Source organism: Lithobates pipiens, unplaced genomic scaffold, assembly GCF_037356315.1.
Source record: "Lithobates pipiens isolate NorthernLeopardFrog02 unplaced genomic scaffold, aLitPip1_a1.2 Scaffold_25, whole genome shotgun sequence".
Classification (NCBI taxonomy): domain Eukaryota; kingdom Metazoa; phylum Chordata; class Amphibia; order Anura; family Ranidae; genus Lithobates; species Lithobates pipiens.
In genome coordinates, this window is record NW_027507787.1 from 148910417 (window position 1) to 148922708 (window position 12292).

General features: G+C 51.5%; 1 protein-coding gene across 1 annotated transcript in view; it reads right to left on the reverse strand.

Annotated features, from left to right (window-relative positions):
• Positions 1-12292, reverse strand: part of TDRD1 (tudor domain containing 1) — a 299412-nt gene that overhangs the window by 97254 nt on the left and 189866 nt on the right. The gene's annotated exons all lie outside the window — the stretch shown is intronic.

The window sequence follows — 12292 nt, forward strand, 5'->3', positions numbered from 1 at the left end:
TAGCAAAAACCACAGATTTTAACTTGTAAGCAACAAGTGTCAGAAAACGGCTTAGTCTTTAACCACTTCCATACCGGACCCATTCTGGCACTCCTCTCCTACATGTATAAATAATATTTTTTTGCTAGAAAATTATTCAGAACCCCCAAACGTTATACATTTTTTTTTTTTTTTTTCAAAAAGTTTATTGAGATATCACAACAACAAGCATGCGAAAATAACATATTGTACACTATATGTTGAAAATCATACAATGGTAGGACCCGATATACAGTCACATAATATGTCTTCAGCAGGGAATGTATGCCACTAGTACCTAGGATCACAGGCTTAGGGTCCTGTAGCCAAAATCCGTGAGCAATGGGTGATAAGGTCCGGTAAGTCCGGAGGTGAGCCATCCCCCCCCAGACACCCCTATGGGCTGTGCCTAGGGGGGATGCAGCACCACCTAGCAATGACAAGACAAGTATGATAATGTGTAAAAGGTAGTCCCTCTATATCTAGGGGGTAACTGCTGAAGATATCTAAGAGCTACACGTGGAATCTAGCTGACTTATAACAGATAGATAAGTAAAAAGAGAACAATCAGGTGATTCTCACTGCCGGCTCTATCTGGTCTGGGTGTAATGCTAAAAGAGGTCATGTGAGGGCTATGCAGCCAGGGTGGGCCAGCCAGGAAGACCAGTGTTTGTCAAATCTGGAATTTGTCATGTGTATTTTTGAAAAAAAATTCCATGCGACAATGTTCATTGAGGATGGCTATGAGCTCAAAAAGGGATGGAGGAAGGGGGTTTTTATACATTTTTTTTTCATAGCAGACACCCCAGGGATAAAAACAGCGGTCATTGCAACTTTTTATGTCACCCGGCATTTGCGTAAATTTTTCAGGCGCGTTTTTTTTGTAAAAAAAAAAAAAAGTCATGACTAAAAAAGAAACACAAAAAAGTAAAGATTTACAACAACTTTTTTGTATAACATGAAAGATGATGTTACGCCGAGTAAAAAATAGTACTTTTGTACTCATCGTAAAAAAAATCCTTTTCTCTGTAATTGACCGACTGACACAGCTCCTCTCTGTAACAAAATGGGTTGTTAGCCCTATCACTGGAGATACTAGGCAAGTTGTAATACAACACTTCAGATCTTTTAGTTCCGCCCATGGGGTGGACCCTAGTCTACAGCCCCACACCTGCTCAGGCAGAATTCAGTACGTCAACAAGCAGTATAACAAAGAGAAAAAGGAGGGGCGGGGTGCTGTGTCGGTCTGTGAATTGCAGAGAAAAGGATTTTACGGCGAGTACAAAAATCATATTTTCTCTTATATTCACTGAGCGACACAGCTCCTCTCTGAAACAAAATGGGATGTCCCCAAGCAGTGCCAAATGAGGGGTGGGAAAAACAGCATAAAAACTTCATCCACCATGGCAAGTGGGAACTAGTGAAATTAAACCCACAAAAAAAAAACAGCAGTGTGTGGAAAAAACACGAGCACGTAACCGGATATCCTCAACAGGAGTAATCCCCAAGACCGCAACCAATTGTGGAAATAATGCAACAGTGCATTAACACAACAGTACTGTGTTTTTATTGAAAAACCAGGAAAACAAGTTTGCATAACTATTGCAACTACACGGCCACCTGCAAAACTTTGCGGCCAAAACAGGCATCAACTGATGCACTGACGTCTACCCTGTAGAACTTGGTAAACGTATGGACAGACGACCAGGTCGCCACCTTACACACCTGAGCGACCGACGATTGGTGTCGGAAGGCCCAAGACGTTCGGATTGCCCTTGTAGCGTGGGCCGTGACCGGAAAGGGGGGCACCTGCCCCTTCAAGGCGTAGGCTTGGACTACAATCTGTCTGATCCACCTGGAAATAGTGGCCAAGACAGCCATACCCTTCTTTGGACCAAGCCACCAAAACAAACAGCGAGTCTGACTTCCGAAAGGGAGCCGTGGAAAATACACCTTCAGAACCCCAACCACGTCTAGAGCGTAAAGGGCCACCTCCTTGGGGTGATTCGGCTTAGGACACAATGCTGGTAATACAATGTCCTCATTGATATGAAAAGCCGAGACCACCTTCGGTTGAAAGGATGGTGGCGGACGCAACACCTCCTTATCCCTGTGGATGACCAGATAAGGTGACTTGCAAGACAAGGCTGCCAATTCCGAAACCTTCCTGGCCGATGCGATTGGCACTAGAAAGACCACTTTCTGGGAAAGAGTCAACAGCGGAATCTCCCTGATGTTTTCAAACGCCGGTTTTGAAGCGCCGACAACACCAGGTTCAAATCCCATGGGGGCAACGGTGGAGGTACCGGAGGGACTACGTGTCATACTCCCTGAACGTTGAAAAAGACAGCCAAAGCTAAAATTTGCCCATTGTGTTTAATGGCAATCTCTGGTCAACGCCTTGCTGGAGAAACAGCAGGATCGTGGATATGGAAAAGGAGCGTGGATGCCATCTGTTCTCCTCACACATGGAGATGTAGGCCTTCCAGGTACGATGCTATATCTTCCAAGAAGATTTCCTCGCCCTCAACATAGTTGGGGATCACCGAGTCCAACAGACCCCAGTACCTCAACACCTGGCTCCCAATATCCATGCCGTTAAAGCCAGCAATGGTAAAGCAGGATTAAACATTGGACCTTGAAACAGGAGTTCCTCTCGCAACGGCAGTCGCCAGGGAGCATCTGCCACCAGACACACCAGGTCTGCGTACCAGGGCCACTGAGGCCAATCTGGGTCAACCAGGATTACTGGAATCCCCTCGGCTTCCACTCTGCGAAGCAGATGTGGCAACAGTTTCAGTGGAGGAAAGGCGTAGATCCGCTGGTACTGATCCCACGGAGCCACCAGCGCATCTGCCCACGGATCTCTGGTCCTGGGCACGAATATTGGCACCTTCTGATTGAGACAGGAGGCCAATAGATCCACCTCTGGTGTGCCCCACTTCAGGCACAGCCGCCTGAACATCTCCGGATGCAATGCCCATTCTCCTGGGTCCAGCATCTGGCGGCTCAGATAGTCCGCTTGCCAATTTTCCACCCCGGGATTTAAATGGCCGACAAGGCCGGTACATGTTGCTCTGCCCACAGAAGTATGCGAGCGACCTCCCGAGCAGCGGCTGAGCTTCTTGTTCCTCGGTGATTTATGTACGCCACAGCCGTGGCGTTGTCCAACTATATCCTGATCGGACGCCCTTGAAGACTCAACAACCATGTGTGGAGGCACAGCCTGATCGCTCTCAATTTGAGCAGATTGATCGGCAACATGGATTCTTCCGTCGACCAAAGGCCCTGAGCCGACTGAATCCCCATCACTCCACCCCAGCCGGATAGACTGGGGTCCGTAGTGATCTCCGTCCATTTCAGAGGAAGGAACTATTTTCCGGACTGAATCACCGGGGACCTCAACCACCAGATCAGAGAGTCCCTGACTGGTTGGCTCACCTGGATCTGTCAATCCAGGGAAAACTGAGACTTGTCCCATTTTAACAAGATCTCCTTCTGCAGTACTCTGGTGTGGAACTGGGCATAAGGTACTGCCTCGAAGGAGGCTACCATGAGCCCCAGTACTAGCATGCAAAACCGGAGCGACGACCACTTGCGGTTCCTCAGCAGTTTCACCGCGGAACTGAGAGTCTGCAATTTGTCTCAAGGGAGAAAAACTCTCGCTTCCCTGGAGTCCAATAGCAAACCTAGGTACTCAAGACGCTGGGTCGGAACAATCACCGACTTCTTTAGGTTTAACAGCCACCCAAATTCTTGCAGGGTCTGCATGGTGATAGCCACATCCTCTGATTCTGAGGTGGAAGATGCTCCCAGGAGGAGAACATCCAGGTAGCCCATGATCACGATCCTGCGTCGTCACAGCATCACCAATACTGGAGCCAGTACCTTGGTAAAGACTCGGGGGGGCTGATGCCAGGCCAAAGGGAAGAGCCACAAATTGGTAATAGGATTCCCCGACTGCCAAACTGAGAAATTTTTGATGCCTAAGGTATATAGGTATGTGCAGGTACGCATCCTGGATGTCTAAGGACATCAGGAAGTCCCCTTGATGGAGTGCAGCGACTAATGAGCGAACTTATTCCATTCTGAATCTCTGCACTTTTACAAAGTGATTGGGGGCTATCAAGACTAAGATCGGACATACCTCTACCTTCTTGGGAACCACAGATTTGAGTAGAATCCCTGGAAGCGTTCCGATTCTGGAACTGGTACAATCACCTCCTGATTTAGCAAGTCCCTTGCCGCTCCCAAAAGGGCCTCCCGGCGAACCGGGGATACGGGTATGCTGGAGGGGAAGAATCTGTTTGGCGGCCAAGAGAGAAACTATCTTGCAGCCTGCGGAAATCAGGTCGCAGACCCATTGGTCGGATAACTGGGAGGTCCACCGGGCTGCAAACTCCCGAAGGCGACCCCCCACCCGAGATGTGGGTCGGGGCAAACCTTCATGCGGTAGCACAGGCTTATTAGGCTTGCGGTTCCAGGAACGCTTTTGACCGACCGCGGACGTCCTGTCTGGCTGGGGACGTTTTGTCGAAGCACCGGGAAGGCGAAAAAGCAGCTTGTGAGCGGAAAAAGAGGGCCCTTGCCTGTGGCGTGGCTCCTTAGCCTTCCTGGCCTGTGGGAGTAGAGTACTCTTACCACCAGTGGCATTTTTAATAAGGTCATCTAACGAGGCTCCAAAGAGCAGATCGCCAAGGAAGGGAAGATCCGTCAGGGCTTTCATGGATGCCTGGTCAGAAGACCAGCATTTTAACCAAATCAGGCGCCTCAGCACCAGAGCTGACACTGAAGCCCTGGATAGCAGAGGGAAGAGTATCCAGGCCTGCGTCACAAATGTACTGAAGGCCTTGCACTAGTTGGTCTGCTAGTTCCACACAGACATGGGAGGCCTGTTGCTCTCCCAATTCGCGGTGCAAAACTTTTGCCCACTCAGTGTCTGCGACACCAATGCGAATGCCAGTACAGGTCGCACAGCTGACCCACAACCGTAAACGAGGAACGGGCCACTGCCTCGGCCTTCCTATCCGTGGGATCCTTGAATGCAGGAGTCCCCTCAACCGGGACCGTGGTTACTTTATTTAACCTGGATACTGGGGAGTCCATGACCGGAGGAGCCAACCATTTCTTGAGAAGACTTTCCTCAAAGGGGTAACACACCGCCATGTATTTGGAGACGGAAAAAGGTCCGTTGCGGGCAACCACATTCCTTGAAAATTAACTTATCAAAATAAGTCAGATACGGGAACACCTTAGGTGAACGTGCTGGCTTGCGGGACCCAAAATGGACCGGTACATCAGTAGAGGGATCCGCTGGCTCCTGAATCTTCAGGGCATCATGCACAGCTGTGATAAGTGCTCCAACTAGCGCTTTATCGCGCACGGACCCGGACAGGGACTCATCCTCACTGTCCGAACGGTCCTGGTCAGCGTCAACCGACAAGACAGAGCAGGGGTCAACGGCCTCAGCAGGACCCGAGTCTGCGTTAGAGCTCTCCTCAGAGGACATGGGGGGGGGGCACTTTTAGAACCTTTCTTCCCACGTACTGCCTCTATCTTGGCAACGAACGAATTGAGGACCGCAGTAAGGGTTGTCCATAGGGACCGTGCAGTCCGCAGGTGACCCGGTTGCAATTGCCTGGATTTCGGGGGAAGAAACACCAGTTTCTGAAGCCATGCTGACCCTACCTTGTCTGCCACCCAAAGGGAACTTAGGACAGTGACAGTCCCACCCTCCTGCTGCCACTGGCTGAGGGGCTCTAACCCGCTTGGACTCACCACCCTGGGCCGTTACGCGCTGCATTACCGCAATGCCTGGAGATCCCCAGTGCTCCCAGATGCAGAGATAGCAGAAAACTGTCGGTGGCCGGTCGCACGATCGGTGAACGATCGGTGGGCGACCATTCACACATGTTCAGAACACAGGATAACCTTCCCAGTGCCCTGTGATGACCAAACAGGAAGCAGAGGGCACAGGGGCAGCTGCTAGAGCACAAAAACGTGAGCCAGCTACAAGAAAGTGGCAGCCGGTGTTCTTAATATGGAATCACTAGGAAAATGGCCGACTGAAGCCAGAAGCCAGTCTGACCCTTGCCCATACTTAAAATGGCCACCGAACAGCGCTATGAGGGACTAGAGAGAACATGTGGCAGGCAGAGCGCTGCACCAACACAGGGGCATAACTACACAGGCAACCAGCGGGACCAAGCTTCAGGACCCCAGGCACCCAGCACAGCTAAAACCCCCAGGTGAGAGCCCAGACACACACACACCGCTCAGCACATGTACAGCCCCCCCCCCACCCCCCGTGAGGGGGGGGGGGGGGAGGAGGGAGTTAGGGACCCCGAATCGACCTCCCAGGGAATTCCCAGCTGCTCCACCCTGCCAGGCAGGGAGAGCTGTACTTACGAGTCCTGAAGCTGGGAGACATTCCATGGTAGTCAGCTCCTGATCAGTACAGGGAAGACTACTGGCCTTGGCATTCTGTGACGCAGACATCAGTCGCCTGCTCATATGTACGCCCTGGAGCATAAAGCTCACCAACCACCTCTGGAGCTGAGGTATGTCGTGGCCTGCCGAGCCTTAGCTGCAACCTGCACATGCTCGCCTGCCGAACTGGGGAGACTACAAGGATAAGTGAACCAGCCCGTCACCCAGCCGGCTGTTGATAGAAGATCACAGGATTATTCATCTTGCGCAAAAAGCCAAGCTTCTGCATAAAAAAAAAAAAAAAACACAGACCTATGGACCCGCTAGGTTCCTAGGTCTTATCTCCTCACTAGGCAAGAAAAAACTGAGTTCCGCCTAAGCAGGCTGTGGGGTTGTAGACTAGGGACCGCCCCATGAGCGGAACTAAAAGTTCTGAAGTGTTGTAATAAAACTTGCCTAGTCTCTCCAGTGATAGGGCTAACAACCCACTTTGTTACAGAGAGGAGCTGTGTCGGTCAGTGAATATAATAGAAATATAACCAACATTCCACGCTTTAAAATTGCACACACTTGTGGAATGGCGCCAAACTTTAGTACTTAAAAATCTCCATAGGAGTTACAGAGGAGGTCTAATGCTAGAATTGTTGCTCTCACTCTAACGCACGCGGCGATACCTCGCGTGTGGTTTGAACGCCCTTTTACAAATGTGTGTGGGACTTGGGGCACTTTAATTTTTTTTTTATTTTACTTTTTTATTTTTACACTCTCTCCAATTTTTTTTTTTTTTGATTGCTTTTATTCCTATTACAAGGAATGTAAACATCCCTTGTAATCGGAATAGTGTGCGACAGGTCCTCTTTATGGAGAAATATGGGATCTACAAGACCCCACATCTCTCCTCCAGGCTGAAAGCATGAGCTACAAAAAATAAATAAAAAATAAAAGATTCCTATGCTTTCCAGCCGTGATCACGGCTGTGTTTACAACCGCGGCCCGGACGTGATGTTATAGAAATGACTGGTGACCATCTGATAATTGGACGTTCCACTTTTGGGTCAAACTAAAAACTCATTTACAGACTGAACTTCATCCCTTTGATCTAAAATAACCAAATTATACATTGTTTATAGTTATCTCTCAGCGCTGAGCAATATTGATAAACAGTCGCCAGAGGCTTTTTTTTCTTCTGACACCTGTGAGCGAGCCAAGAACAGCTCTGCATTATATGAATCATGGAAATGCTAGATTAAGATCGAGAGGGGGTGTTGAATCAAGATTGCAATTATTTTACCGATCGTGCAGATCTAATTCATACAGGATTTCTTTAGTTTTTGGAGTAAAAATAAGGAGCTCCCTAAATTGTTGGCAGATCAACAGGTATTTTTATGCGCTTGCAGCACATTTAAAGTGACAAAAAAAAAAGGAACAATCTGCACATATTGCAAAGATGAACTGCACATTTTAACCATTATTTTTATTATTGCACACAGACTTTAAAAAGGTGCCACAACAGTTCACTAGGGAAACCGTAAAAGAATTGGAGAGAGTAGAGCAAGGGAACATGAAAGAGAAATATAGAGGGAACAAAGTAAGAGAAGCAGGAAGAAAGTGAGGGAGGAGAATAGAGATACAAATTAAAAGTAAGAAGGCAGAAAAGAAAGGAGCAAATGAGGTGAGTTCAGGTAAAAGGGCATTGTTTGGAGCAGTCACATTCTCTGCTTTGGCAGATTCCTACTTCCAGGGGAGGGCTGGGCCAAGGGGCAGGGATGCAATTGCCCCCTGGGCTGCTCTGATATTCGGTGGCAAAGGCTGCTGCGTCGTCAGCTCAAAACGGCAACATGCACAGTTCTTGAGCTGGCCGAGTCCAGTACTGTGAGCCAGCAATGTCTTCATGTCAGGGCTGACAGTCTGTGTTACACAGCACAGCCCCGCCCAGCCCCTCCCTACTCCACACCATTGGCTGGCAGAGGCTGGACCTGCTCTCTGCTCAATCTGAGCAGTTGGCTGGAATCCAGTGAGGCTCCTGGGAGGCTGGGACCATCCAAGTAAGTGAACTCCTCCTCTCTGCAGCCAAAGAGTTTTTTTCTAGCAGCCTGTGCCAGTACCTTGCCCTCCTAGGGCTAAGTGGTATGATGTGGGCTCTCACTGACATGCTGCAGTTTGGCTGCAGTGCTGGTGTACTGGCAGTCATCCTGCATGTTGCCCCTGGGACCAGTGGCGTAACTAGAACCTTCAGGGCCCCGATGCAAGAAACCATGAAGGGCCCCCTGAACCCCAGCCAGGGACCTTCCTCCCGAGTCCAGCGGTGGAACTCCAGGGCGTGGTCACATGTATGACCTTTGTGAGCCCTGTAGTTCCTCCACTGGCATCAGTAGTTTTATTTTTTATTATTTTTTTTTATTTTTAGGTGCCCCATTGGGGGACTGTCCCTAGGCAGGATGGGGTCCCCGTCCCCAGAAGAGAAGAGGTCATTTTCTCCAGGGCAGATGAAGTTACTGCCCCCAGGTGAGAAGGGGTCCCTGTCCCCAGGGGGGATGGGGGTCCCTGTCTCCACGTGAGAAGGGGCCCCTGTCCCCAGGGGGAGATGGAGGGGGTAAGTAATGGTGTGTGGGGGATGGGGTCCTCTCACTCACCATGACCAAGCTGCAGGCCGCGCACTCATCCATGTTGGCCTGGGCTCCATCCAGTGTGCTGGATGGGTGATCAGCATATCTCCCAGAAAGACCTTTCATCATCTGTGTATGATGGGGGAGGAGGGGGGCTGGCAGACAAGCCTGCAGAGTCCTCCGGGGAGCCGGCTCTCCTAGGGCTGCACTGCATCTGTGTGCTTAAAGTTTGTTTACCCGGGAGAAGTATGCAGTGCAGTGTGGGCTGGACTCGGGGGGGGGCGGCGGACTCTGGCTGGGGAGTACAGACATCGGACTGAGCAGCAATGCATGGAGCAGGAGAGGGGTACTCTGAGAAGGCTGAGGACACAGGTCATGCGGGGAATGCACAAATAAAGAGCAGCCAGTGCGATAGTCGAGCATGGAGCTCTACTAGTCACCCTCCACCTCCAGCCACCCATGTGCATGGTGCACTGGTACCCTTAGCTGCCTATGCTGCTGCCGGCCATATGTAGAGGGGGCTGCATGGGCCCCCTGCAGCACAGGGCCCAGTTGCGGTCGCGACTGCTGCACCCCCTATAGTTACGCCCCTGCCTGGGACATAGAGGATGCACATTTTTACTGCATGTTCTGAAAGTGCATAAAACGTCCCGCATGCTGCATGTTTGGTGCACTTTCAGAACATGCAGCAACAATGAGTAACCTAAAAGAAGTCCGAGGGGGTGTGACACCCACCAGTACACCCGCACTGCAGCCAAACCGCAGCACACCAGTGTGAGCCTAAATGCTTGTATTCACTTGCAGCAACCACTGCCACTCCTCTGAAAAGTGATCCATGCTCAGGTCACTTTTCAGAGGCATTTGACAGGCAGTGAATAGTTGATATCACATTTCATCCCTGCCTGCTTTAACCCCCCTAAATGCCAATCCCTGCAGGTAATGACACAGCTCACTTTGAACTCCACCTTATTTCCATTACTCTCTGTAGGTATTAGATGTGGTCTCACCTTTTTGTTTGCACATCTAATACCAAAGGGTACTTTCACACTGGGGCGACGTGGGCGGTAGTGGTACAGCGCTGCTCGTTTTAGTGGCGCTTTACCATTGTTTTAGCGGCACTAGCAGGGCACTTTTAACCCCCACTAGTGGCCAAAGAAAGTGTTAAAAACGTCCGTGTTGCATTCATTTCAATGGGCTGGGCACCTCTCCCAAACCACCCCAATAATGCTGCTTGCTGGACTTTTCAGAATGTCCTTCAAGCGCACCGCCCCAGTGGGAAACCTGGGGTGGCACAAGAAGTGCTTTACATGTGCTATTATGACAATACTTAGCTCATACCCCTGCCACTCCTAAACCTGCTCCACTGCAGCACCAGGCCCACGATGCCCTTAATCTGGCCGGTGCTCCGGCATGCACCTGCATGTGCATTTCTTACTATCCGCAATTGACACAGGAGGAACCTGCACCCTGGTGAATCTGGTGTTCATGCCGGGGAGACAGCAGGACTTGCGTGTTTAGCCTGCTGCGCTCACTGTGACTCTCAGCTACTCTGCTTGCTTGGCTTGCCCAGTGGTGTGGTGCTCACCAGAGAAGCTCCGGACTCCACAGGTAGTGCTTCGTGTGGTGGCAGTGACAGCACAGTCTTTAGTCTTCATCTTCCTGCAGTCTCATTGGTCTGTGTACTGGGTGTGGGGAAGGGGCAAGCTCTTTTTCTCAGTCTCTCTGGGGGCAATCATGCAGTCTCTTTCTGAGAGACTGCTCCGCTTCACAGTGCCCGCACAGAAAGTGACTGTGGGGTCTGTGGAGGCAGTGTGAAGCGGGGTCTCTCTCTCTGTGGAGGCAGTGTGAAGCGGGGTCTCTCTCTCTGTGGAGGCAGTGTGAAGCGGGGTCTCTCTCTCTGTGGAGGCAGTGTGAAGCGGGGTCTCTCTCTCTGTGGAGGCAGTGTGAAGCGGGGTCTCTCTCTCTGTGGAGGCAGTGTGAAGCGGGGTCTCTCTCTCTGTGGAGGCCGTGTGAAGCGGGGTCTCTCGCTCTGTGGAGGCCGTGTGAAGCGGGGTCTCTCGCTCTGTGGAGGCCGTGTGAAGCGGGGTCTCTCGCTCTGTGGAGGCCGTGTGAAGCGGGGTCTCTCGCTCTGTGGAGGCCGTGTGAAGCGGGGTCTCTCGCTCTGTGGAGGCCGTGTGAAGCGGGGTCTCTCGCTCTGTGGAGGCCGTGTGAAGCGGGGTCTCTCGCTCTGTGGAGGCCGTGTGAAGCGGGGTCTCTCGCTCTGTGGAGGCCGTGTGAAGCGGGGTCTCTCGCTCTGTGGAGGCCGTGTGAAGCGGGGTCTCTCGCTCTGTGGAGGCCGTGTGAAGCGGGGTCTCTCGCTCTGTGGAGGCCGTGTGAAGCGGGGTCTCTCGCTCTGTGGAGGCCGTGTGAAGCGGGGTCTCTCGCTCTGTGGAGGCCGTGTGAAGCGGGGTCTCTCGCTCTGTGGAGGCCGTGTGAAGCGGGGTCTCTCGCTCTGTGGAGGCCGTGTGAAGCGGGGTCTCTCGCTCTGTGGAGGCCGTGTGAAGCGGGGTCTCTCGCTCTGTGGAGGCCGTGTGAAGCGGGGTCTCTCGCTCTGTGCAGGCAGTGTGAAGCGGGGTCTCTCTGTGCAGGCAGTGTGAAGCGGGGTCTCTCTGTGCAGGCAGTGTGAAGCGGGGTCTCTCTGTGCAGGCAGTGTGAAGCGGGGTCTCTCTGTGCAGGCAGTGTGAAGCGGGGTCTCTCTGTGCAGGCAGTGTGAAGCGGTCTCTCTCTGTGGAGGCAGTGTCAAGCAGTCTCTCTCTCTTTGGGGCAATGTGGAGCAGTCTCCCTCTCTCTGTACGGGGAATGTGGTGTAGATGGGTGGTGAGCTGATTCAGTGGTTCAATGGGCCACTTGACTGGACTAGCCCCCCAGGCCTAAGGCTGCCAGCCCTCCCCTGCCTACTTCATTGATTTCTTTCTCCTCAGTTTGGAACACACAGTCTACATGCTGGTGGACTACAGATTCAAAGCTCTCAGCCTCTTGTCGTACTAACATCTACTAACTACATCCAGCAACAGGTGCAGCAAAGGTCTCACCGAACCCCCAGCACACTGGCGTGTGCACTATTTAAATGGTTTCTGATAGGGTTCAACAACTGCTTTTTCTCTAGACCTGTTTGACCCAAACTCTGCTTGTTCCTGACCTGGCTATCTGGAATGCCACCTGATCTGGCCTCTGCTTCTTACTGACCATGCAATTTGGAT